Here is a 10322-nt window from a genome sequence, read left to right on the forward strand (position 1 = left end):
AACTTCACTGTCCCCTCTTTCTTATATATACCCAACAGGTGTGCCCGGACAAAAGGGATGAGCGGAAGTTGATCCCGGGAATGTAGCCTAATTAATGATGCATGATAAACGCCGATGGAGTGTAAACTCACCTTCAAATTAAATAGTCTTTTAATTTAATTCATAGTAGATAGAAATTTATAAATTGCATTCACCACATCTATATTAGTAAAAGCAGAACAGATTTATAAAATATTTAAAAATTACACTTTCATTATTTTTGTTAACAGGTATATTAAACATATTTCTGAATGTTGTCAATTAACTGCTAAAGTTTTTTATTTAAATGTTTAAGATGACTCTGTTATGCATAATATATGGGGATTTGCCATTTAAGTATAAAAATAAAAATACCTTAAGATATATCTGCTTTGTAATTTGCTTTATACAAACACAAACACATATCGTTGAAATCTGTTTACTTTTCCAGCATAAATAAACAACAATAAAAAAGATGTTTATGTAAACGACGTAACACACAAATACACAGAGAAAGACTCACAGCTACGCATGTGATGAATCGCTTTTAAAGAAAACCACTTTTATTACGAAAAATAACCAGGAGAACTTATAAAAATGCATCTTTTCTGTGTGGTTCGCAGTTATTGATATTTTTAAATTGTCTGAAAATTTTCAAATTTGGTTTATTAATGAAATTTCTCAAACTGAATTTGGTGTTGTTATTCAATTGTTTCAGAAAAATGTTATAGAGGCTTAAAGTTTGATTATATTCATCCAATAATGAAGTAGGACTTGAAAAGCCGGCATTTTCTGCGTGATAGCTGTGTATAGCAACATGACAACGTTAGAGAAAACATTACGACGACGTCGACAGAAGTTTTAATAAGTTTTACTTTTTAAGATAATATCTACAGATTTTTGAAATACCGTCTCCCTACATGTTATTAATAAATTTTAATGAATAAAATTATGCGAAAAGTTGTAAGAGGCATGTAAAGAATATCAAAAGACAAAATCGTGAGTGAGGTAGAGACAGGACAACAACTGACGTGTAAAGTAGACGTGCTTGGAAAGCAGACCATACCTTGATTTGTTACTATGGAAACTGGCACCGATATGTCTGTGGTTTTCGATTGGCTAAAATTACTCAAAATTTACAAATTTTAAATACTATTAACATTATATTTATTTTTTAATGGTAAAAAGCAATTTCATTTCTATAATTAGCACAGAAAACATACATCAATACACAGAATTTGAAATGAAATTGACGAAAATTAAACGAAATGAAAAGTGTGAGTGAAAAGATCCATAAAAAGTAGGTTGCGAATGGAAACTGTATTATCGAATGTGTTGTTGCGAAGCGTCAGGATTCTCTGATGTAGTTGTTGAATGGCCAGAGGCTTTCCACCTATGACAACCTAGCAGAATGCAGAGGGGAGTGGACTATACGACATCTCGTTTTATTTGTAAGACGGGAGGCTTTGAGCTGAGGGATGATTGGCTATTGTCTTTTTAGATGACAATCGAAATTTAGACGAAATATTGTGTGATGTCTGGTGTCGGACTGGTCTTGTTTGGTTTTCTATTTCTTATTTGTAGAAAACAGCACAGATTTGAATAAGGTTCATGTGTTTCTCTAAATTTCAAACCAATCGAGGGCGATTGTCTTGTGATGCCCACGAACGGCTGTTATTGTATTCTGTTGCTCTAATTAATATTAATAATAATTTCTAGCACGGCTGAACATTTTTGTTAAAGCAACCCTAGCGTTTATGCTTCTCAGCATTACAAGGATGAACGGCAAATATGGGCCTTGCCGCATTTGAACGCAGAACCTATCTATTTGCCAGCGTCCATTTCGCTTGATACTCTTTCGATTGTTGAATTGGAATAGAAAGCCCGGAAGAGCTCTTACGAAAGTTTGTGTCTTATGGACAGCAAGGATTGTCAGGTGGGTTCTAAGCACTTGAAAGACTGGTGAAAACTTGTGGATACCTAAGGTTAGAAGTAGTAACCCGCTAGCCACATAATTCCTGCCAGGAATATGATTGAACCTGAGCCAAATCAAAATAATAATTACAATAATAATCCCTTCCTTAATAGGCAAAAGGCCAGAAATGTTTGGGGAGGGGTGCGGCCGTCGATTACATCGACCCACGTGTGTAACTGGTACTTATTTCATCGAGTCCGAAACGATGAAAGGCAAAGCCGACCTAGGCAGAATTTGAGCTGAGAAAGTAGCTGCAGACGAAATACCGCTAAGCATTTAGTCCGGCATACTAAAGATTCTGTACTACACTACTACTACTACTACTACTACTACTACTGGAAGCATCGTTAGCACGTCGGACAAAATGCTGAATGGCCTTTGTTCCGGCACATTATCTTCTCAGCTTAATTTCTCGTCGGGTCAACTTTGCTTTCTACCATTTTGAGATCAATAAAATACCAGTGAATTGCTTTCCAGTGATGTAGCCGCTTTGTCCCGTCTCCTCAAACTCGCTGCTGGCCCTGAGACCTGCCACGAAACGGTGACTCGTTCAAGGGAAATGTTGTGATCTTATTTGCCAAGGCGAACGACTTGATGGGTTCTAGGTCTGAATCAGAAACTATAAATTACATTTAGTACATCTTTCTATCCTCATCTGCTTTCAAACTCACCAACTCTCGTTACTTTTAGTATTGATAATATGTAGCTTTTAGTATGTTTTCATTGTAAACACTCGTCATGTTGTGAAGAAATTTGGAAAAAATGTATTATGTTTATGTAATCTTGAAGCATGAAATTTAAAATGGAATTCAGTGATAATTGAAATTATCCAGAAAATTTACACTACTTAAAGTTATCCTCTATTTGCGACACACACCCACACACAAACAGAGGCACACGATTCATTTCTGTGAATTTACGCGCGTGCGTAAGAGACAGGTAGCGGTGCAAGGGAAATAACTCATGGAGATAGTGATATATCGTTCATAGGTTACCTGCCATTGTTGTTCATTTGGTCGTGTTTTATTTACCTTATTATAATAAAGAAATTAAATCAAAGGTTTCAAAACATACTTTAGATATGTAGATTTTCTTTAAAAATGTGTTTTTTTGGAATAAAGAAATCGCGTCATGTAATTCCACACCATTTTACGCTAATCTATAAAATGCTTATTTGTGTCCGATGCAGTATTGTTTAGAGTGATCTGGTTTGATGTTTAAAGGTATGTGTGTGTGTGTGTGTGTATGCATGTGGGTATGTATGTATGTATGTATGTATGTATGTGTGTCTGTGTGTGTGGTCTTGTGGTAGCGGTAGGCCTGTTAGACATGTGACAAGGTGGTGAAGCATGATCTTCGAGCTTTGAGCCTCACACAAACAATGACTAGCGACCGAGAACTTTGGCGATATGCTGAGTTTGAGAAGACCCATTAAGCCAAGTGGAATCGTAGTCAGGACTGATGCTGGTGTCACACGAGTGGCACGTAAAGAGCACCTTTGAAGCGTTGGGCCTCATAAAGGCAAAGTGGCTGAGTACTATTCGAGTTTTGTGCCTCAGGGAGGCAAAGTGGCTGAGTTCCTTTCGAGTGTTGGGCAAATAACTGGGGTCCGGAACTCTCGTGGGAAAAAAATTCGCTACCCGCAGATACACACATACACACATACGCACAGAAACGCACCGCCCGTACAGAAACGCACAATAAACACTTATTATTATTATTATTATTATTATTATTATTATTATTGTTGTTGGTTTATATCTTTTATGCTGTTTGGTGTTTCTCTCCTCGAATACTTATATTCGAAGGCAATCTATCCGTGAACTTCCTTATATTTTCCCTCGTGGAGATCCAACACGTCCGTTTCTATTATTAGAGGCCGTGTTTTGAGAGGGATTAGGATGCTAGTTTAAGGGATCCAGCTACTTAAAATCCCTGTCGTTGGCATCGTCTTTCGTTCCGTTTATTAACCAATATACTGACAAATGTTCCCAGCTTTTCATAATTTCTGTAGTTTTGATAAGAGGCTTCTTAGTAAAATGTGTTCAAATAAACTCTTAACAGAAACACCCAAAATATTACAATACAGGTTTGAAAATGCCTTTTTCTACTCTAGGTACAAGGCCCGAAATTTTTAGGGAGGGGGGCAGACGATCAGATCGACCCCAGTACGCAACTGGTACTTAATTCATCGACTCCGAAAGGATGAAAGGCAAAGTCGACCTCGGCGGAATTTGAACTCAGAATGTAAAGACAGACGAAATATTGCTAAGCATTTCGCTCGGCATTCTAACGATTCTGTCAGCTCGCTTCCTTGCAGGTTTGAAAATACTGAAATTGTAAATTATTTGTAGTAAATTGATAAGTAAAAACAGGAAAATAAAAGACGAGAGAGAGTGTGAGAGAGAAAGAGAAAGGGGGAGAGAGAGAAAGAAAGAAAAAAAATTATAGTTCAAGGGAAAAAACTCTTGCAACAAAAAGTATAATTATGTAGTCGTTTACCATTATGTAGTCGTTTTGTTAAAGCAACCCTAGCGTTTATGCTTCTCAGCATTACAAGGATGAACGGCAAATATGGGCCTTGCCGCATTTGAACGCAGAACCTATCTATTTGCCAGCGTCCATTTCGCTTGATACTCTTTCGATTGTTGAATTGGAATAGAAAGCCCGGAAGAGCTCTTACGAAAGTTTGTGTCTTATGGACAGCAAGGATTGTCAGGTGGGTTCTAAGCACTTGATCGATTGCTACTCGATTGTCGGCTGAAATAATTATTAAATCGGGAACAAGGAAGCCGTTATGCGGCTCTTCCTCTGCTCGAAATAACAGTCAAAATACGGTAATTGAAAGCCCCTCCCCTTTCTACATATACATCAACAGAGTAATGTACATGAAGAATCTACCCGAACAAACTTCAAATGAAAAATACACACTTGTTGCTCTGTCGGAACTCTATTATGTTCTCTTCGATACAATTGTAGAAATGAAACAATTTGAAAGGAAAGAAAATCCAAGCTTAAAATTTAACCGTGGGAAAAAAAATTTGTTGGAAGTTTTAAAGATAACATCGTTTTATTTAATATTAAATATATATATATATAGAAAATGAGCGGCAGGGAAGAAGAAGAAGAAGAAGAAGAGCAGCAGCAACAGTAAGAACAACATTAATGACAACAACAAATTTCATTCAAACTGAAGTAATTCTCTTGCTAGAGAAAAAAAACAGTGAAATGGTAGCTTCCAAAAAAAAGCCTTCTAAATTAGAACTGGAAGCTGGAAATGAAAAATAAGCGGGAAACTATCTTATGTCCATTAAATCAGAACTCACTCACGAGACTATAAATGTATTGATATTTTGAGAAAAACATTGGTAACTTAACTCAAGGTGCTGGAAGAATTATCTCGCAGTTTATCGAGGTTATCAGGTGAAAGACGATCAATAAATTCAGAAAACATCAGAAATGGTTGAAAGATCGACTAGGAAAGTAGTTTTGGAGACTCAAAAATTAAAACCTTAAATTCCAAGGAGTAACAGCGACAGTAGTTAATAATCTGCAGATTATCAACGAAAAACTCTGAATCGATTGTTGGAGATCGGAAATCAGTTTATCGTAGCTTTAACAAAAATAACAGAATATAAGTTAAAAACATCGCAACAAGAGAACAAAGCTGAAAGACACTGGGGATGAATATGAGAAAAGGAATGATAAATTCAAAGAAGAAGATGAATGGATGAGTTAAAACAGGAAGACTTCAAGCATGTTGAATGAATTATTTTACGAAAGGAACAGTGAAGCGAAATGAACATAAAACTGAAGAGTTACTCAACACATTTTAGCAGCACACAGGTTTACTTTAGAGGAAGAAGGGTGACAGTGACTTCGAAGCTTCGGCCTACTACAAAAAGTACTGAATAACTCTTCAGTTCAATGTAAAATTGCTTTTATTATGAACTCGACATTAAAACAAACATTTATATAAAATGGTGGATCGCGAAGAAAGGATGTTGTTGACGTTGTAAGAATTTAAGGAACTTTCGGAAGAAGGTGGAATAGTTCTTATTTCGTTTGTTTCTAAATGGATAAGGAACTTCGAAGGATTGCTTTGGTAGAATGGCAGAACACCTGTTCATGTCTACAGCAGATGTGGGTTCCAGTCCCATCAGCAACCTTCGACTCTTTCTTTCCAAAAAAGGTTTCTTAACCCAATTTTTACATGCCATTATAACTTTACGTGTGCTTCGAGATAAAATATTCCAAAAAAAGAAGTATTTCACGTTCTCTCGAAAGTTTATAGAATTCTTATGACATCAAAAATATTAAAAAATATGTGTGTGTGTGTTTCCATAAGACCGATGTTTAACAATGAACCGTATCGCATTAAGTTGATACATAATCGTTTTGCCTCTTCAGATAATATTTCCAAATACGCCGATGCCACAAATTCTTTTCGATGACATAAAATAGACCATTTTAGGAATAAAAGTCCTTCCAATACAAACACACAGCGCCGGGTGCTTTTAACTTTCATTTTACACTAATGTTTATTATCCAGGCAGTGCCTCTCTCTCTCTCTCTCTTTCTCATTCTCTCTCTCTCCCCCTCTCTCTCGTTCTTCCCCTCCATTCCCTCTCTAGCTTCGTTCAATCGTTCACCCTCCTCCTCTTTGTGTTGCATTAGAGTTAAAGAATGTACCAACGGTTAGAGAAACCAACGTCTCCTCAACTTCTCATTCATTAATTCCCCAATTAATATTTTGATTTTCGTCCAAGTATTTATCTTTTTCTTCTTATTATTCTATGTCATATTTCTGCTCTCTTTCTTGTAAAAACCTTTTACAATTGTTTTCAAAGTCAACGCTATTCCCTTTAGGTTTCATTTCTAATTAACTAGTGACACGCTTACATGATTCATCTTATTCCCTAAACCCCAAACGAACGTTTAAAAAGAAAATTATTCTTATTCATTGTCGCTTTTATATGCGTTCCTCCAGCGTCGATGTGTTTATATCCGTTCTGTGTGTTGCGAAGTAGCAGACGGTATTGGTTCCGCGTACCCGTATTAGAACATAATTTATGTTTGGTTTTGAACTGTGGAGAATTACTTCTAAATCACAACTTAGCTCAAACAACAACAAATGTATTCTTGCACTTGTTTCCCATTTTCACGGTGACCATTCTAAGTAAATATCATTAGAAAAATAGATAAATAATGTTTTACATATTTTAATACAAGGCTACATGTTTGCTGGGTGGAGTGAGGAGCAACGAAGGGAACAGTCGCTTATGTTACTGTCCTGGCCCCTTAACACATCTAGCAGAAACCTACAATGTATCGAGCAACGCAGAAAGATGAAATACATAGTTAGATTCTTGTAATTTCATCTTAAAGAAACTAAAAGAACGGAATTAAATATTGTAAGGCATTTAGTACGGCGCTTTAATGCCGTACTAACAACATCATCCATGGTGCTTAGGTCCAGGTCAGCACTGGTAGTGTAGGCTGTTATTAAAGGTGTTCCAGCCTGTGACCGTCTCCACCCGTTTTTAAAACGGCTGCACGATATAATCTGAGGAATATTTGACTATAATTTCTAGTAGGAAACTATGTAATGACCATTATTTATGCCTTCTATTTTTTCTTTGTTTTTTTTCTGATGAAGAACTAGCGTCCGAAACGTCAATACTCTCTCACTTCTTTTTAAACTAGTGTAACCTTTGTTTAAAATTGTCCGTCCCATATTTTTTCTTTGCTCTTTGCTCAACATACACACAGAGATACACATGCACACATCACAGGCACACACACATGTAGGCAGGAACGTATGTATATATGTATTTGAATATATATATTTGTACAAGAGTAAGCAATTTACATCGACACAGGACTATTATTCATTCTCCGATGCAAACAGAATGAAGCTGTGTTGTGCGTGCAACTGTAGTGAAACAGTGGAGAAAGCGCAGTCACAACAAAAGTGAATCAGTCTGTTGTTTAATAATGCTTCATTCGGTCAAAGGTCATACAATAAATTAGTGAACATTTGCCTGTGTAGAGTCATTTTCGCATGTCATTAGCATTGATTATACAAAGAAGCTGCTTCTATGGACAGTGGCAGAATGTCGTGATGTGTATGGTGATGATCTTGATGATGATGGTGATGATGATGTTTACTGTTTGGCATGGAGGTGGAGGTGGAGTAGTAGAGGTGTTGGTGGTAGGTGGTGTTGGCGGCGTGTGCTACATAGAAAAGGGATTTGTGTGGAGCCGGTAGTGGTGGCGGTGGCTGTGGCATTGACTACAATGACTGTAATGTGTGATGATGATGATGATGATGATGCTGTTTGACATAGAAGTGGTGCTGGTGGTGGTGGTTACAATAGTAGCGATTTCAGTATTAGTAGTAGTAGTGGTGGTGGTGATGGTGGTGGTGATTGCACCTTGTCTCTCATAGTATTGCTTGCATGGTAGTGAGGTTGTGTTGATGGTCGTGGTGGTGGTCATGGTAAGTAATAATGGCGGGGAGGTTATGATTGTGTTGCAGTAGTGTGGTAGTATTGGTGGTAGCGGTGGTGATACAATAAGTTTATATGGACGAAAACAAACCAACACTGGTTGTCAGGCGATGAGTTGGTGGTGATGGTGGTGGTGGTGGAACGAACACGAAGACACACATTTATATACGATAGGCTTTTACACAGTTTCTGTCAATTAAATTCTCTCACAAAGCAGGAGGTACTCACCCAAGATATCGCGCATTGGAATTGAACCCGGAATCACGTGGTTCCAAAGCAAGCTTCTAAATCACCTAGTCATGCCTATGCCTATAAATATACACACACACGTACACACGCACGCGCGCGCGCGCGTTTGTGTGTGCCAGCACACATATTTTGTTTCACTGACAACAGCAAAAGAAACTAACGGAAGTTCGAAAAAAAAAAAAAAAAAAGGAAAATAAAGACCAGAATTGCTGTTGCGATTGAGAACAAAAGCCGCCTGCTGTGAGTTGGCGAAATGGTAGAAGAACTTGTGAGACTATATCTGATTGTTGAGAATTTCACCTCGTCCGCCTACATTCGGATTTAGCTACTTCCGTGCTTCACTCGGCATTCATTCTCTCCAGTGACTGTAACATCAGCAATATAAGTAATTCAATTTATTTGATATCGACTTTAACAAAAATCTGCCTTGTGTTGAAATAAATAAATAAATAAATATAAGAATAAAAAGACTCTAAACCACAGAAGAAGTAAGCGGTACCAAAGGCATGAAAAGTGATACAAGACATCTCATTCATCTAAGCAAATGCAACTTTTTTTTTCCTGTATTAGAGAACGTACAACAAAGATGTGTTATTTAATGCATAACTTCCTTCATAGATATTAGTTTAAGAATATAGAAAGAAATTGCCGTTGCAGCCCCTTTGAAAATTAGAGGTTTTACCAATTTCTCAGTGATTTATTATTCCGGTTTAAAGCTATTTAAAATTTGGTGTTGACGGTTATTCGCTTCTGAAAGACCGAAAATGACTGGATGTGTTAAAAGAATCTGATAAGAGAAAAAAAAAATGTTGCAGTTTGTCATTTAAAAACATTTTTCTTTTAAATAGGAAAAAAATCTCTTGTTTACAGACTTTTTAATTTATAACAGAATCCTGCTGTAAACAAACAAATAAACAAAATCTTGCAAAGAAATTCTTTTCGTAATATTTGAGGCAATTGCAGCATTATATTTCTAAGAGCGCTGAAGCAAAGAACTGGTAATAAGTTGCTAAGCCGACAATAGATGTATCAGTAATAAAGTAGAATGTGAAGGTTTTGCAGCTGCGAATTTTGTGTCAAGGCTTGAACTAGATTTCAAGAAGTTTAAAAGAAATGGTAGCAAGATGGAATTAGCAAAAATCAAATATTTATAGCTAACAGGGACAGAATTTTAGAGTCATTGGAAATAAATGTAAGTACACACACACACACACACACACACACACACAATACACTTTAATTGAAATAAAGTTTCCCCAAAATTAAACATATCTAATATAATAAATGTGAATATCAGTACGTAACTGGTACTAATTTTATCGACCTTGAAAAGATGAAAGGCAAAGTCGACCTCGGCAGAATTTGAACTCAGAACCTAACGGCAGACGAAATACCGCTAAGCATTTCGCCCAGGTGCTAACGATTCTGTCTGCTCGCTACCTTAATATAATATAATAATATAATATAATAAATGTGGTTGTTTTCGGTGATTTTTTTTACGTGACTTTTTGCGATGAATACGATCATCATTGGGATACGACTCTGGAGGAAGCAATTGCAACAAATTC

General features: G+C 36.7%; 1 long non-coding RNA gene across 2 annotated transcripts in view; it reads right to left on the minus strand.

The window, feature by feature from the left end:
• Window positions 1-73: 73 nt before the first annotated feature.
• The window catches only part of LOC128248533 (uncharacterized), a 17019-nt gene continuing 6770 nt past the window's right edge, over window positions 74-10322 (minus strand). The window contains exons 2-3 of one of the 2 annotated variants that reach the window (XR_016242961.1): window positions 1085-1137; window positions 74-199 (exon numbers count right to left, since the gene is read on the minus strand). This is a non-coding gene — a long non-coding RNA (uncharacterized LOC128248533). Of the gene's footprint in view, window positions 200-1084; window positions 1147-10322 lie in introns of both variants that reach the window. The other variant, XR_008264708.2, reaches the window with a different exon arrangement.

This window comes from Octopus bimaculoides, chromosome 8 (genome assembly GCF_046866305.1).
Source record: "Octopus bimaculoides isolate indiv1 chromosome 8, ASM4686630v1, whole genome shotgun sequence".
Taxonomy (NCBI): Eukaryota; Metazoa; Mollusca; class Cephalopoda; order Octopoda; family Octopodidae; genus Octopus; species Octopus bimaculoides.